General features: G+C 47.4%; 1 protein-coding gene across 4 annotated transcripts in view; it reads left to right on the top strand.

The window, feature by feature from the left end:
• Positions 1-24: 24 nt before the first annotated feature.
• Positions 25-17,168, top strand: part of raph1b (Ras association (RalGDS/AF-6) and pleckstrin homology domains 1b) — a 36,230-nt gene continuing 19,086 nt past the window's right edge. For 2 of the 4 annotated variants that reach the window (XM_031851803.1, XM_031851800.1), the window contains exons 1-2: positions 26-577; positions 10,274-10,363. The gene's annotated coding sequence lies outside the window, so the exon portion shown is untranslated. Of the gene's footprint in view, positions 578-10,273; positions 10,364-17,168 lie in introns of all 4 variants that reach the window. The other 2 variants (XM_031851802.1, XM_031851801.1) reach the window with 2 other exon arrangements.

Genomic DNA, 17,168 nt, shown 5'->3' with positions numbered 1-17,168 from the left:
CTGTTATTATAGTATTATATTGTAATAGTAAATCTACTGCCACTGACTGGGAATAGCTACTGGAAACTGATGCTGCCATCACTGTTCCTCCAAGACTCCTACTTTCGTGGGTATATGTATATATTTTTACCAAATAATCGTCAGAAAACTGAGTTAAACTGTGTGTTTTGGTCAACTCGAGCAACACCGCAATGTCTTTTTTTCATGTTCATATCTACCGTCCAGCTCCGTAATTCCTGTTCTCTGCGATTATCTGTATAGCATGAGAGATATTTCCGACAGGCCCTGAAGGCAGCGCTGGGTTCTGGGCTGGACAGGAAACGACGAGGACGCTCAGCGTGTCTCCTCGGCAGCTCCGGGAGAGAAGAATGGGAAAGGGAACGAGACTGTGTATGTAGACGAGGCGACGTGTGAAAACATGAGGATAACGGGCAGTTTTTGTTTTAGCTAGATTCATCTTTTAAACAGATACTCACACAGAGCAGGAGGGTTTCTTCCCCCCGAGGGCAGTGATATTTGCTCTCCCATTGGAGAACACAGGAGAAGAGAGGAGCCTCTTTGTGGATCCCATTTGACTGTAAGTGGATTTCTCTTTTCTGTTTTATGTTTTATTATCTAACACCTTTATTTCCTCCCTCTCCTTGAATAAACATCCTTAGAGACTCATGCCAATCCTAAATAAAATGACAGTTTACCATGCCAGCCCATCCTAGATGGTGTCCTCGGGAGGAACGAGACGGAGGGAGTCGCTACACTGTATGTTCACCTCTTATAGATGAGCACTACCAGCTATTTAGAATGTGTTGTTACCCTGTAAGAGTGTGTGTTGTGTGGCAGGCTGTCTAAATGAAGGAGGGGGTCGTACGTGCCCCCCTGTGCGGCCATTGAACGACCCCCTTTCTTGGGGGAGAAAGGGCGTGCAGCGTTCGGGCAGACTGGGAAAAGAGCCGCAGCTTTTTCCACGGGGAGAGGCATTTGAACGCGACACCCTATTGTTATGTTGTGGTTTAGTTGGTTACGTTGCAAGAACCGAGCCCTTTCACTCCGCATTAGCCGACAAGGTGTCCTCTATATGTGTATTTTTCCTCCCCGAGCAGAGGAGATGTGCAGTCTCCACCCCGTTTAACGGGAGGAGAGGCTACCAGCTGCTGGTAATGGCCGATGTTTTTTTTTCTGTCACGCTTAATGTTTCATATCTTGCTGGTGCATTTGTGTAACGCACTGTATGTCGTTTAGAAACCTGCAAAATATCCGCCAATGTCTGTTAGTGTGGCCGGGGTTGGGCTCGTTACTCATCTACCTCCCTTCACTGCAGCTCGTGAGCACTGTTTTAATTCCCTTTGTTGGGTGACGCCGCCGGGGCAGCGGATTGGATAACATGTCGCCACTATGACCAGCGGGGCTGTTGTGTTTAAAATGCTGGCGTCGGCTCCAGCCTGCAGAATAAGCAGCTTTATTTGTTCCATACAAAACGTCTCAGTGGAGCCCGGTGGGGACATTTTTATACTTTGCTGATTTACCAAGCTGTGTTTTACCTGTCTGTCACAGAGCGTGTTTGCAGACAGACATTAACATTGGAAAGATAATTACGCCCCCCACTCTCACCTCATTGACAGCAGGGTTCAAAGGTCATTTGCAGAGGGGCTGCATGCCATGCCACAGCCTGGCTGGCCACCATATGGGCCAAGGGTTTTCATTCAGTCAACATTCCCTGGGAGTTTTATTTACACTACCAAGGCCAGACGAAGGCACTTTTTTCTTTTTACTGTATCTCCTGAGTTCAAGGGTGAATACACAAAACAAACAAACAAACACAAAAAAGCCACATGGCCCAGCCTTTTATTCCCCCAAAGAGGCATTATAATGGGCCGTCTGTGTCCTTAAGGCACGCTTGATTTGCATCCACAAAGCGCCAGACGAGAAGCACATTATTCAGGGAATGGAGACAATGCAGCCCATTCGCTTACAGTGCAAGTTAATGGGATGAAAATAACTACTGGCCTTCTGGTCGCTTCCCCTTCAGGCAGAGATGCCTTTAAGTTTGTCGTGTTTTTGGGGTTTAGTAGAGTCAGATGTCACTTACTATCCAGTCATGGACTCAGAAGAGGACAGAAAATGAGTGAAGCCACAGAGACGTCTGGAAGACCCGGTGATATGTTGTTTTGTTCCTTTTGGGTTTTGTTAGTGTGTCTCATTATGAATGAAAGAACTTTTATTATGCAGCATTATTATGCAGAGGATTAAATGTTAGAGGCATCTTTTCTGGGGCATATTTTATGCTCAATTTGAACCAGGATTATTGTTATTGTAGTTGCAGCAATGCCACATCATTCAGCGTCATGATTTATTTATGCCAAGAACAAAATCCGATGGTGCATTGGTGCAAAACACACACCAACAACATAAGAAAGTCAACGGTGGACGTGCACGTCATGTGGTAGGCTCATACAAGACATTCAGTCAGTAGACTTAATAGTCAGGCAGTATGGCATACAGCTCAGTCGTGGATTACATTTCCAGCCGCAGAGGTAAAACACATGTTAGAGGAGAGCGTGTCATTCCACTGCTCCTGTTTTTAAAGCGCATGTCAGGATTTTTTTTCTCCGTCAGCTTTCTGTCTGGAGGCTGTTGGAAAGAGAACCGAGGGAGAGAGGGTATATATATTTTGGAAGAGTTTAAAATACATAACCAGAAACATGGTTTTCTCATTCATCCAAGGGAGAGAAAAAAAACCTTCTGCTTTTCCTCTCTCCATCTCTCTGCTGCCTTTCATCCTTTTCTTTGTGCACGCTTGATCTCCTTGGGATGTAGTTGATTAGATGAGAAAAACAGTTGTCAAATAGATTTTGGGCTTGAGGAATGATCCCATGACACTGTTAGAGAAGAGAGATTTGTGTGTGTGTGTGTGTGTGTGTTTGTGTTTGTTAGCAGCTCCTGCATGCTGGTCTGTCCGTCTGTCAGCGCTTTACTGGCTCTGTCGTGCGAGTTGCAAGGGCCACGTCTGACCTCCACCCACCCACCCACCCAATGTCCCTAGGCAGAAGACTGCTCTGCACAAAAGCTCCAGAGACGGTGGTTAGAAGGTGGCGATGGAGGTTGGTGTAAGTTTACCAAGTTCGGGTTACAGCCGCGGGTGTAGGTGGGTAAAGGAGGGCAGGGGGAGGATGGCACTTCAAACGCAGCCTTCAACACACACACCCTGGTGGAGACCCGGAGGGGGTAACCTGATATTTACATGGGAGGTACCTTGGCTCTGGTCGGGGAGGCAGCAAATAAACTTCCACCAGCTGCATCAGCGCGCAGCTCCTTGATGCCAAACAAGGTGCCACACATTACAACGCGTATGACAGAGAAAGTGTGTGTGTGTCGTCCCACCTGGGTGTGTCCACCCCCCCCCCCCTCCCCTCCTCTTGTCACAGACACGTGGTCCCCAGCCTCTATAGGGCCTTGTTCTGGTAACATTTTGCTGACCTTTGGTGGCAGCTGCCCCTGCCATTTGGAAACAAAGACAAATGGCTAACCCGCCCGCCTGTAGCCTGCATATTCTCCAGCGTTCCCCGATAGAGACCTGCTCTTCCTGTTGGCCTTTTCGTACACAGACTTTTATCCATGGCAGGAAATTAATTGTTTTAAATCCACATCCAGCCTTTTCTTTCGCGATGATTGATTTCTGTTCTTTCGACAAGGTCAACAGTGAGGATAAGGTCGTGCAGCCTGAAAAAGAACATGCGCTTTTACTCATGTACGTGGACGAGATCAAGGTGTGTCATACCGATGTGTGTCGTCTCCGACTCCACGGCTGATCGGAGCCGGCAGAAGGAGGGCACGCTCCGCTCTTCTCAGGGCAATGCACGATCTTGGTCTTGGCTCAGCAGGTGCACTCAAGCGCACACACACACACACACACACACACTGCTGCGTAAAGACGGCTAGAAATGCAAACAGCGGAACTTGTTCTACAATTGGATGCCGTGTTAGTTTTTGATATCTGTGCCACTGGGTGAACTTTTTTCTCCCGAAGCACTTTTACGAGTTTTTACATTTTTAGTACGGGTCGGTGATGTACACTCTTCAAGGAAAAGTCCCCTTTTAGGTACTTCTACATCGCTGGATGTTATTCATTCACAGCTGCCGGTCTGGTCCAGGAGTTATTTCATGAACAGCATTGTCTAAATTCCTACATTTCCCATGTTGCCTTTCAATAACCATCAGAGAAAACGGGCCTGCACTTGTTGCATCTACCCGTGGGTTATAATTTGTAGATGGAGAGAGAGCGAGTGTGAGCTTTCGAGTGGACGAAACCTTACTCGCATCACAACATGTCTGGTTTGCATTGCATTCTGGTCTACTGAGGCTACTGTAATTGGAGAAACTGATACCTCTGCTTCTGCTTGTATTGGATTCTTCCTTTACACATCTGTACACAATTGTGGGTTTGGAAATAAGCACTTTTAATACAGAGGGACAGATGCCCTAAATCAGTTCTTGTTTTTAAAAAGCATATTTTTATGGAGATATTTTTTTTTCGATCAGATGTCATTTATCGGGTCATGATGCAGCTATTAAACTTCAAAACTGTCAGTTTTCATCTCCGCACCCCTTCTTCCATGACCTATTTTCCAATATTTTATCTGATCCGCTACGAAACATTATTGTTCAGTCGTTAATTGTCCCTTTTGTGTGCTACCTCGCTCACTGTGCAGTGTGTTTAAGCAGCTTAGGCAGCTATTAATCGGTGTGACTTTGACAATGGCAGGTGGCTGGTTCTCCCCCCCCCCCCCACCTCCTCTACTGTATTACAGATGGTCGGCTCCATTCACTGTTGCAGGGGATCAGTCTTTGTTAACGTAGAAGTGCACGGGACAGGAAACGGGGGGTCTTGATTGTTACTGTCTATCACATGCATCAAGACCTATGACCATCACGAAGCCCTGAGGCCCTTTGCTGTGTTTTTTTTGCCACACCTGTCTCTTAAGTTAAGTTGCACACAGTTGGGCAACTTGAAATAGATCTTAGCATCCAAGGTTGGAAAAGGTTTTTCTCTCTCCGCCCCACCTGCCTATGTAATCCACCACCAAGTCCAGTTAAAGCTCCGCCGCAGTCACGGGATGCATTGATGGTTGTGGCGTCCTGTCTGAGCCGGGCCATGGATAATGGGTCTTTGACATGGAGAGAACACAACATGCTGAAGGCAAGCAGGAGTTCTTTGGAGAGAGCAAGAGCACACAAAGTGCTAACTCAGAGGAAAAACAAAACATGTGCTGCCTGGCTGCTGTATTAAAATATATGCACTATCGACTGGGTGATGTATGATCTGTCAGGTGTAAGACATAAATGTGGAATGAGAAAGGGGAATTTATTTCCTACTCTCTTTATTGCTTTCTGTCACATGCGCTATTTTGCGTCCCTAATTGAATTAAATGGAATGGCCAGTTCTTCGCAGCGGGTCGTGCGATGTGTTATAGCCTGGGATAAACATCGAGCGCGGCCAGTTCCTGCGTCGTCTCCTCGCTTCGGCCAGTTCTCATGAAACCATGGCAGCAGTTACGCGTGTCGGTGTGTTCGCGGGGCCGGGCTGCTGGTGTTTGTTTGCCTTTTTGCAGTCTCTGGAAACCCTTCCAGTCCATCATACAAACACAGATGTGAGAAAAGTGGACTGCACTGTTTTCCCTCACCCCGCTGTGAAATGCCTGCCGCTTGGCCCAAAAGTGTTTATGCTTGTACAGTTTCTTTCTAATCATTTGACCTCCGGGTTACATTCCAGTCAAATCCACTGAGGATTCAGTGTGATATACCACTGAGAATACACTAACAACTGCGGCATTATAAGACTATCAGAGAAACTCAAGGATCCAGTGACAGTGATTATAGTGTCCTCAGCATCACATTGTGCGGGGGGGTGTCTTGTTTGTGTGGTTGCAAAAGCAGCAGCGTATGCCTGAGTCACTGGAACATACAAATATCTTGCCACGCACTCTTGAACTGGAGCAGTTGTAGGGATTCAGCTACACTACATACATGCGTTGAACTGAAGAGGCTCACTCTTATATTATTTAAATGTTCCAACTGTTTCAAGTGTTTTCTGTGTTCAGTTCAAGCCACGAACTAGCGGTACACCCAAAAACTGGGGCTGAAATGGCTTGTTTTTGCCATTAAATATGCACCGTAGCCTACTTTCCCCCCCTCCATCCGACTTTAACTACTCTCTCTCCCATAATCACGAAAGCTACCCCGCTGCTCATGTCTGTTAGAAGTAGCTACACTACCCAGGCTGTACTTCGGCGTGCGGTGAAACCTTGGAAGAGGGAAACGAGAGGAGGGGGGGCTGGAAAGCAGCCCGTCCTTGTTCATAACGTCCCAAGAGCCACAGGGGTCCCCCCGCACATCGCCATGTCACCAGTGAATCCACAAACCGAGATGTCTGCCGAAAAAGACCTGCGAGGAAAGGGAAGAGATGGAGCACGCGGTGAAGGACAGCGAGGTTTATGAGAATCAATAAAATGTTCTTCAGCGCAGCTGATGTCATGTGAAATACGACTGCTTGGAAACAATGATGTCATTCTTCGGTTCCCTCTGCCAAAGTCTGGAAGTCATACTTTTTTCGCTTCAACCCAGTGCTCCACATTTACTGTACGGCGTGATGTTGGCAGGCTACTCCTTTTTTCTTCTTCTATTTTTTTACACCAGGGTTCATGAAGGTTACGCTGAAGAAGGAATCCAGCGTTTGAGTCAGTGACCTACAACGCAGAGAGAACCCAAGTGAACACAGCCGCGGTAGAAGCGGATTGACACAATTTTTCTCGCAAGAGAATCCCTTGACAGTCACTCAAACCTGCAGGCTTAATCTCACAAAATAGAGCTGTGTGTGTGTGTGCGCGCTTGTGTGGCTGCCCTTGGCTAAAATCTCATTGACTAAATACCCTGGCAGCTCTGCGAGTGAGCCCGAGCCTCTATTGAATGAGTCTCTGGGTTAAGTTAGTGGCTGAGTAGCTTGCTAATCTCTATCTGCTCCGCTGATCTTCACTCTCTAGCGATTCCTGATTATTTCGGGCACACGGGCAACTCTACTCGGTGACCGGATTCGAGAGCGGTTCGCAGGGTTTGGCACAGTGATCTGCATTAAGGGCTTTGGGGATGGTCACTGGCGTATTTGAGGTCCATCAGCATGACCTTTACCCTTCCATTGCAGTTGGTGATCCCCCTCTGGGAGATTATTGGAATAAAACAGCGTGAATGAGAAGCGATATTTCTGTCTTTAACCCGATCAGCTGTGAGCAAACGATGAGGTTCGAGAAGTTGCAGTCAAATGAAGCCAGTGCACACAAAGGACTATTTTGAGCCAACACAGGAGGAACGGGTCCAAGTGTCGACTTAACACGAGGCATTTGAGCATGTAACTCTCTGTGTGTGTGTGTGTGTGTGTGTGTTACATTACCCGTAAACCCCGCTGGCAGCCAGCCAGCCAGTGGGAGCTCCATCAGATCCCACTGGTCATCGTGGGAACATTCCTGACGCAGCGTTATTCCATAATTCCCACCATGTGTGGTTTCTCCCGAGCAGAGCGCCTCGCCCACACGGACCGTGGAGAATCCCACTGAGGAGAGGAGACCAGCTCCTCGTAATCACAACCAGACATCGCCGTGTGCCAGCGGGAACGGCACAACAGTGGTCTGTGATGATAGCGGAAGGTCATGTTCAACAACACCTTCGCCGTGAGGTAGAGCCGGTTGTTTGTTTAGACTGGCTTATCATGTGACCGAGAGGCACTCTGGCTCCTGTAGACGTTGAGTATACCCAATAAAACATGAGTCACTTGAGCTGAATAATCTGTTCACCAGATGACAGATGTCTTTTAAGGAACGACGGTCGTGTCTCTATCCGATATACAAAATTCGAACTTGACATTAACGGCTATCGAGGTGATTTTGTATCAAACTGCTCGAGAGGTCAGGCACCGTGCGGCACTTTACAACTTGACTTGATCGATGCTAATGCGCCTTCCCAGCGAGGATCGGCGTTGCGGCGAGCCATCAATCAGCTGACTGATGGTTTACCTCAGTGTGCTCTTACAGGGAAACCGCTCAGGGTCACTGCGGAGGCCTTATCTTGTTCTGAGACCAGAGTAAGATGCTGTTGGGTGTTTCTAATCAATACATCTCTCCGGGTCCAGCCTTTGTTACACAGATCATTCGTGTATTAAGAGAGTATGATTCATTTAAAATAAAGCTTTTTCTTATGGTGTTTATTGGATGATAGCACTGTGTTTTTTAATGACAGTCAGCTATGTGGTCGTGTAAAACCCTTATTATAGACTAGTCTATCACGCTACATTCACATCTCAGACAGTAGCTACTTCTCAGTGTTATTAGTAGAGGTCACATATTTGGGATTTGGCTAACATACACCAACATGCACTGTGCGGTGCGTTGGGCTCTGCCCGCTTACTCATTTGCTGTACTTCCCCGACAACAGTCCCGTCTTTCTTTTCCTGCTCTGACATCATCGTCACCCCTGCTCGTACAGTGCCCTGCCCTCCTTCCCACTTCCTGCCCTGACAGGAAATGAGCTGCCCCGAAGGATTACTGTTAATGGGAGGGAGTGTGGGCGGACAAGGACACACCTGTGTCCACCACATTGGACCCTGTGTTTCCCCTTGGTCTGTTGTTGAAGTGGGGCACTGATCTAGGCCACTTGATGTCTATTGAGACTAAGCGTAGGTAGGGCAGTGACACACAGGTCACCCTTTTGGGGCAGTTGTGTGTTTTCAAAGAGTCCAAGGAGTCGCCTCAGTATCCAGTAATGAGGGACGATGTTTCCAGAGCATCTTGCTCTATATAGCTTAATGCACAGGCTTCATAAATACAAATGTATAAGCATCAGGTGATATGTGAACAACTACATCAAGTGGTTTGACGGTGCATACTTTTGATATTTTTATGACAGAATTTAGAGGGGACACTTCAGAGGAAAAGGTATGTCATGTCTGCAATTTGTTGCTCTTTTTAAAAATGATTGTCTTCCCCTCTTTGATCACAAGTTGCTAATGTTTGTCAGTGCGTGTCAGGCCGTCCTCAGCTTTGTCCTCAGCATCGGAGCTGCTGCACCCCCCCCCCCCGCAGCTGCACGGATCTGCGTGTCACCGCCACACCTGCTCAATGGCCTCGCGTTGACTGAGTGATATCACACGTTAACCATGTGCAAATTACACCACAGAGATGGTGGTGGAGGGGGTGGAGTGACCTGTAATCCGAGAAGGCAATTGTGTGTGTTTTTTTGACACGCATGTATGGATGACGGGCGAGAGAAGTCTGGACGGGGAAGGTCTGTTTGCTGTGAAAACACACACGCGTGCACTCTTTGACCAAGAGTAAGAGGGCCACATGCTGTGGATGAACAACAGTTGGTGTGTAGGAAAAAAAAGAATGAAGGAACAGCTGAAGCCAGCGGGAAGAGCCTCCCAGTAGGCAACCACAACATCAGCTGCCTACCTCTCTTACACACACACACACACGGTAAACACACACTGTGACCTAATCATTGAAATTTCCTGGCCAGCTCAGCATGTTATAACCTACAACCAACAGGCTGTGTGACATTAGTCTCCACGACCAGACTGTGATTCAGCATCCATTGTTTTGGATAAAATAAGGTCCGGCTGTCATGACTCAGCACTGATGAGTTGATGATTCGTTGAAATGTTTTAATGCTGAGACTGATGACTCACGGTGAATAGTAAGTTTTGACACGGTTTGGATTTCTGCCCCGACTCACGCTGTGGAATGATTAGCCTGTGGTGGTCAGCGTGCTCATTACGATGGCTGCAAGCGTGTGTGGGTCTGAGAGGCTTCGTCGTAGAGTGAAGAAGGCCTCAAATGTCACGTTCCTAATCCCTCGCAGTAATGACGACGGCGGTTTATGGCGAGGGGAGAGCCGCGCTTGATTGCTTTCCAGAGCTCTGCGATAAGTGTCTCTCTGGCTGTGCGTGTCGATTTTGTCTGCGCCCAGTTAAGTCTCCCGCTCAAGCACACTCCAGAGTTAATCCTCTTGCATTCTTGCGACGGTGAAATCGGTCTGCCTCCCTCTAGCTCCGCCGCCCTGCCAGGTCTCTGGATTCTCCCGCACTGCAGTGAGAACAAATCTATAAGTTTGGAATTTCACCGGCTAATGGCCCGGGATGACGGGGCCGAGGTTGTGTTTTGCTACTTTAGTCACAAAAATAGACACTTAATCACATCTGATCGATTTTATTCTTCCCTCTTTTTCTCATTTCCAGAGGATAAAAGGCCCCGACACAGAGTGGAGTGGAGTGGTGGTTTCGTCTGACCTTTAACCTCAGTAGGAAGGAGAGAAAGCCACTTCAGAGGTAAGAGTTCCTGTAAACTGGAGTGAGTAAATGGTGCCACTGCTGCTCTCTGTGGGTAATAACCTCAGAGCAGAGGAAAAACAGTGTTGACGTTGCTGCCAGTAAGCTTTGCTCGAATGCCACAGAGACTCTTATTTTAACAAGCCGCCGCTGTAGCGAGCTGCCAGGGAAGTTATATTTAAGGTGGTCACAAATGCTGGTTTTATCGCAGCGCCTCAGACATGCATTTTTCAGAGCGTTGTCCCCAGTTAACAGTGTGGTTTGTGTGTTTGTTGTAAAAAAAAAAAAAAAAAGAGGTAAATCCAGAGCTGGTGGAGGGAGAGAGAGCCCCCCCCCCCCCCCCGAAAGCCTTCATCGGAGAGCCTTGTAAATCAAAGCCAAATGAAAGAGGACTCGAGCCTCTGAGGATCTTGTCAGGGGAGAGTCTTCCTCACCGAAGGAGATAATTCCTGACTAAAGTGGAACCATGTGAGGTTGACTCGGCTGCGGTCGGTGGCAAAGAGCTGCTCCCTTACAGTGAGCCTTTATTCTCTCGCTATCACAGATCTGCGTTGAATTTGCAACCCAGCGGCTCAGTGTTTCCACTTGTATTTACACAAGGGATGGCAACCGAGTCATTTTCTAGAGTGCAGTCTTGGCTGTGTGACTCTGGCATTATGAAATGCACACATGACCACACATATCAGCACCTAGGGTATTTTTTTTATGGTTAATATGTCTACCTTTCTGTCGGATTCGATGCCAAGAATTTTATCCTCAACTCGCAAATCAGAAATTGGAGGAATGAAAAGTGCATCATAACGGCTATAGGGATTTATATCTTATATATCGAGGACGGAAGACTCTGAGCAAAAGCAGCCGCATGAACAGAAGGAAACCATCTCAACAAATGAAATGGCTTCCTGGGTGGCATTTTAGCCAATTCAAATGTTCTGGAGGCAGTGTGGTTGCAGGGGTGGTGTATAGTTCATTGACGAGTATCCAAGGAGTAAAAGATGAATCTACTTTCCTGATTAATACCCAGACACGACTTCCATTTGTGATGGGGAATGAATACGGTGTTCTTATTCATGTCAGTTCAATACCTTGGATTGTCAGTTGGAAAATGCACATCTGGAATAAGTATTTCAATGTGTCGCGAAAACACCAATCGGGTGGAATGTGAAGGGACAAAGTCACAGACACACACTGTATTATTTTCCTCCCGGAGAAACAAACCCATGATGTGTTAAAGAAGAAAGCCCAGCGGTGCGGATGTGGAAGGAAGCCGGGTTTTAAACCTGGGACCCCAGCAGTGGTGATGCAGCCCGAGGCTGAGAGGAGGAAGCCTGCTCCCCTCCACTTAAACTGTTCCAGGAAGTCGGGATGCTTATGTGTCAGAGAGGTTTATGGCCGTATGTTGGCGGGTGACTCTCTGTGTGTGTGTGTGTGTGTGTGTGTGTGTGTGTGTGTGTGTGTGTGTGTGTGTGTGTGTGTCATGTGGAGCTGCTCGCTGACTTTGACGCTCAGCTGTCGATGTTATTCAACATGTACATGCAGGGCCACGGTTAATACATCATTGTTCTTGGGTCTGTTTTGATGAGAAACATAAAACCACCACTTGGGACAGTTGCTTTGAATTCAGATAACAAGAAGCTTTTCATCGTTAGCCAATCAGCGGCCAGCTGCAGGGAGTTATGGGGTGAGCTAAAGGGGGAGATAGGAACCGCCGTACACTAACGGAGGAAGACATTCCCAGCTGCTAGCGGCATGTGTGCAGGCGTCTGTGCATTTCTCTCTGCTTTTAGGTGCAGCATGTTGGCGTTTTGCAGTATGAATGTGTTGTTCAGACGGGATATCACTCCGTGTGTGTGTGTGTGTGTTTTTGGGCATGTGTTGCTTGTGCAGTGTGCTACTACTGTGCTTTATATTCCCTAACAGGTGGCAGATGTAAACCTCCTGTTTTGCTCGACCAAGAAACTAAAGGATGATGAAAAATCAGTTGGCACCGTAATGATTTTATTCATCTACAGTATATATATATACTGCTGGGAAGTGCAGAACACAGTAATGTAATGATACTAAATAATTCAAGGTCCCTACTGGCTTCCATCATACTTTCATACTTTGGACGCTATGATTGAAACGGGTATTGAACTGCATTGCATGTGGTATTTAAAAGGTCTTAAAGTGAACTATGAACCCTGCAGAAACCCTGCACATTTACTAAGCAACAACACAAGAACGGCACCCAGCTGAAGATTAACTTCGCAGCATTGCAGCTCTTTTTACTCGTGTGCTTCCCCTGAGCAGTGGGTCTCGTCTTCTTATAAGGAGTGCCTGTTTTTAATGTCTGGCTGTCATCTGCTGCTGCAGTGCTGCATCATGTTTAAAACTGTGTGAGCCCACCGCAGCAGACCACCTGAGCCCCCTGCGTGTGTGTGTGTGGATGTAACCCAATCTCCCGTGGGCAGGGACAAGACTATTGATTTCATGTTTGGACTGCTGCCCTGGAGGGAAGCAGGGAGGCTGACACATCCTCGGTGGGTGGGGGGGGACTGTCAGAGACAGGGACACAGAGACACAAATAAAACAAGAACAGACACATGTACGCTTGTGTGCTGCTTGAATTGGAGCCTGCTTTTACGTTGAAGTCACCCATTTTGCTCAGACCACCTCAGATTTTGAATTTCAATTTTTGGGAAATTACAGAAATCCATGCAAAATGGAAAATCACGTCGATGCGTCGGTTATCACGTGTAGATCCAGCCCTAGCTCACACCGGAGGCCTTGTGATAGCTGCGTGTCTGTCTGTCGGAGCCCGTCAACGTGGAGCTGTGCATGTGTGTTGCCATGGCGATGGCTGCTCGAATGGAAGCGGGGCAGCTGGAGTTTGGCTCCGATGCCGCCGCCCACCACTGTGACCGTGCATTTTCACACTCCCTCTCTTCCCCTGTCTCAGTTTTGCCTTCTCTCTCTCTCTCTCTCTCTCTCTCTCTCTCTCTCTCTCTCTCTCTCCATCTGTCCACCTCCGACAACCTCCTCATCTTTCTCCTCTCTCCCCCCAACCCTTTCTCTGCCCCTCCTTCCTAATTGGCTGTATCAGCCAGAGTGTCGCGTGTGTTTTGTGGATCCATACGTGTGTGTGTTTGCATGCGAGTTCCTCCTGTCGGCCGTGCTTGACTAATGACACTGAAGCAGTTGTTTTGGCCGTGAAGGCCTCCCCTTTATTCACCATCTAATAGCCGGCTCCCTCCCTCCATTATTGTACCTATTCATCATCCCCTCCATCACTTCCACCCGCCTCCTCGCTGGCCTCTTACTCATCTCATCACTCCTTCCCCTTAATGCTCTCTCCCCTCTTTTATACTTGTTTTTCTAATTCTATAGGACTGAATTGTCTCGACAGTCGACATTAGTGCACATTCACATTGCTCCTCTCCTGGTGTAACATCCGTGCATGAAGGGAGAGCGGACCAAGGGAGGAAAAGGGAGCAATTAACCACAGACTGAAAACACGGGCCTGGAAATAACCATGACGACATGCTTGCACGTCTTACAATGAGATCGCTTTATGTCTCATCGGCACTGAAACATTGTGAGAGCAGCGGTGAAGGCTTCGTCGCTCCTGACGGATGCTTTCTTCTGTGCTGTCTCGCCAAACGCACACAAGACGGGATGGGTTTCACTGTGACACAGGATGTCATTACGTTATCTTGACACTACAGTGTGTGTTTTATGGCCGGATTTTATGGCTACGATGACAATCGGACACATGTACGTGTAAGAGGTGATTCACAGTCTGTCGGGCTGGAGGCACCGCTCACGCCAGATGATTGGTTAACATGAGAAAGAGAGAAGGGAAGCGGTTTAATGTACACGTGTTTTTTTGTTTTATGTTATGCCAAGGGACACATTACCATATATTAGAATGTTAAATATTTGAAGAGTCACCAGGGACTTTACATGAAAATATTTGTGCTTGAATTTACATATCTTTTATCCACTGGGACGCACGACAGCGTTGCTATTAAATGATATCGCGTATAGCTCGGGTCGTGCCGGTTCAAACACGCGTACTCGCACCACTTCTCCTCAAAATCATCACACACATCCCCCCCTCCCTTGTTTGAGCTTTGTCTGCATCTTGGCCCCCGTGGACTCTTCTCAGTGTGAGCGCTTGTGTCTCACTAAACTCTCAAGGATTCCCTCTCTGAGCTCCGTGGTGCTGCGCTCAGAAGCCTAATGGCAGTTCACTGAGTTTCTATAAATGCCACGCTGTTTCTCCAGCCCCCCTGCCCAGTCCTTTTTCCGGTCCCTTTCTTCTCAAGTTTGGCTTGCTTTGGCGGGATTATATGATGTGTTGAGAATATTTTTAGAATAGAGAGGCCTGGAGTTATTTTCTGTGCAGATAGTTTGAGAGGAAAAAGCTGTGAGGACACGGCGGCGTTGGACGTTTTTATTTGATGAGAGCCAAAGGGGCTGATGCTCGGTTTCATTAACCGCCACCGTCCTCATTGCAACATTACACGAACGCACGGTATTGAGTGTTTAGTCCAAAAATAGTCTATTTAGGAGTGCTCGGTGGAAACAGCCACTCGGCCGTCATCGCAGCGGGAGTATCTGGCCACAATAGTGTTTACACAGCTACGGTCATGTTCCACATCCCAGCCCTCCTATTTCCTGTGTGATTGAAATATGAAAGGCTTTTATTTGTGATTTAAATGTTGGAGGCAATTCATCATTTCAATGACAGCTGGGAACCGAACAGGTGGTGCTGAAACAGGCAGGGAATGGCTTTGGCATTGTAGTAGGGACCTGTTTTTATTTCTCTTTAGATTGTATGGATTTAATTAGTGCTTTCAGAAGAAGTAATTGTATTCAGCCCAGGATTTGAACATTTATATGAACAATATAGAGATGCACAGAATGTTGATTTCCAAGCATTACCAATGTCTTAAAGCCCTTGACTGGGATAAACACCCAAGATAGTTCTATTAAACAGAGGAAACTGTACTAAACAATACTTACACCGCCCAACAACATCAGGAGCTAGTATGGTAACTCGTTAAAGTTGGTGTACCTAATGCAGCTGAATGTGAACCAAATGAACAACAGCACTCTGTTCCCATCATGCAAACGGGATTACGAAGGAGCGAGCCATGGAGACCTAAGCTGACCTATGATGTCATGTTGCACTCTGCCTGGCACACCCAAATACTTGTTTCTTTCTCGTTGGACGTTTTTTCCTCAACCCTTCTCTCTGTCGCCTTCTTTCTGGATCTTGTTTTTGGGTAGTGGTTATCACTACACAAAGCCCAGGGCCTTTTCTTTGTGAAGATTGTATAATCTTTGGGCGCTCCAAACCTGCCAGTTTGAAACCTAAAGACTAATTTCTATTAATATTCAGAAGGATCCCAGTTGTCTCAGAGTTGGTCGTTGGGAACTATTGAAAACTCTTTTTCTGTTCAGAGACTTAACAGCTAGTCTTCATACCGCTCCCTTTTCCAATCCTCTTGACACTCTCTGATATGAGCGACTTAGTCTAAAGATAGACATGTCCTCCTCCTCCTCCTCCTCCAGCTCTTCATCCTCCTCAGCACCGGATCCTTTGCTGCTCGTTTCTCTGAGATGTAGAGCGATCTGATTTCCCAGAACACACTTTTCATCTTCCCGTCGTTCCTCATCTGTTGGTGCTGCAGCATCAGCGGGAACTGCAAATGTTTAACCGAGAGAGAGAGCGAGAGGTCTCCAGAGGGAGACTCCGCTGGGCAGACCTTTTGACCTTTAACCTTTCACCCTGGACCTCTGAGCCACCCAACCCTCACAGGAGACAGATGAGTGCTGGTCACGGTCAGGCGAGAGAGAGGGGCCGTGCAGTGTCAGGGAGGGAAAAAGGCCAAGGCTGTTGTTTGCTTTGCGATGATGCCTATAGGAGTGCATTTGCACGCACGCACACACACACACACACACACACATAAACTTCCTCCCATCTCTGCGTCCCTCTCAGGTCATGCTCCATAAGCTTAAAAGCAAGGCCTCAGGTGGTAATTCACTTAAACCTGCAGCATCGTCTGCAACTGAGGCGATGATTCCATTAGAATGACAGCTGCAGAGCTATTTTCAAAGTGCTCTTTGTTTTTGTGTGTGTGCATCATTTTTATTTATTTTTTGCAAGCACATTGAATATGTACCTTCTGCGTGTGTATACTTCTGTGTGTGCAAACATGTGTGTTTTGAGCCATTGTGAAGGCCCGCAGGCTTATTGCTGTTTAAACACAGCTGTTTTTAGAGTGTCCTGCAGTTTGACTTATTTCTTGCTTGTGTATTTGCGTATGAAAGCACCTCGGAGAGTATTGGCAAATGCAATGCCAGCTCATTTGATTTTAGCCATTTCCTCTTCCTGTCTGTCTCCAGCCAGCCATGATGTCACGCCTTAACGCGACCATGCTCGTCTCTTTTCCTACCGAGGGAATAGACGCGTCTGTGACCAAATTGCGACACATTTGAGGGTAGCCACATAGACAAATGATTCTTTGGTGGTGGTATGGCCCCGTGTAATTTAACTGATGGCAAACTGTTGTGTACTTCCATCCTTTTCTGGTAAACCACTCGGTCGTACTGAAGGACGCCGTCCCTCCCGTCCCCAAGAAGTGGCACAGATAAACCGAAGGACAGCTGGTGCTTCCTGCCAAGAAACAGGCCATGAGGGAAATTAGGAATTCTGCACATCCTGGCCATTTCCTGTTCTGACTCCCACACACATTCATGGATATCATCACACACACACACACACACACACACACACACACACACACACACACAC

Source organism: Anarrhichthys ocellatus, unplaced genomic scaffold, assembly GCF_004355925.1.
Source record: "Anarrhichthys ocellatus isolate YVR2014 unplaced genomic scaffold, GSC_Weel_1.0 scaffold12, whole genome shotgun sequence".
NCBI classification, from domain to species: Eukaryota; Metazoa; Chordata; class Actinopteri; order Perciformes; family Anarhichadidae; genus Anarrhichthys; species Anarrhichthys ocellatus.
Note: the sequence above shows the minus strand (reverse complement) of the source record. Positions and strands in the feature narration are given on the sequence as shown.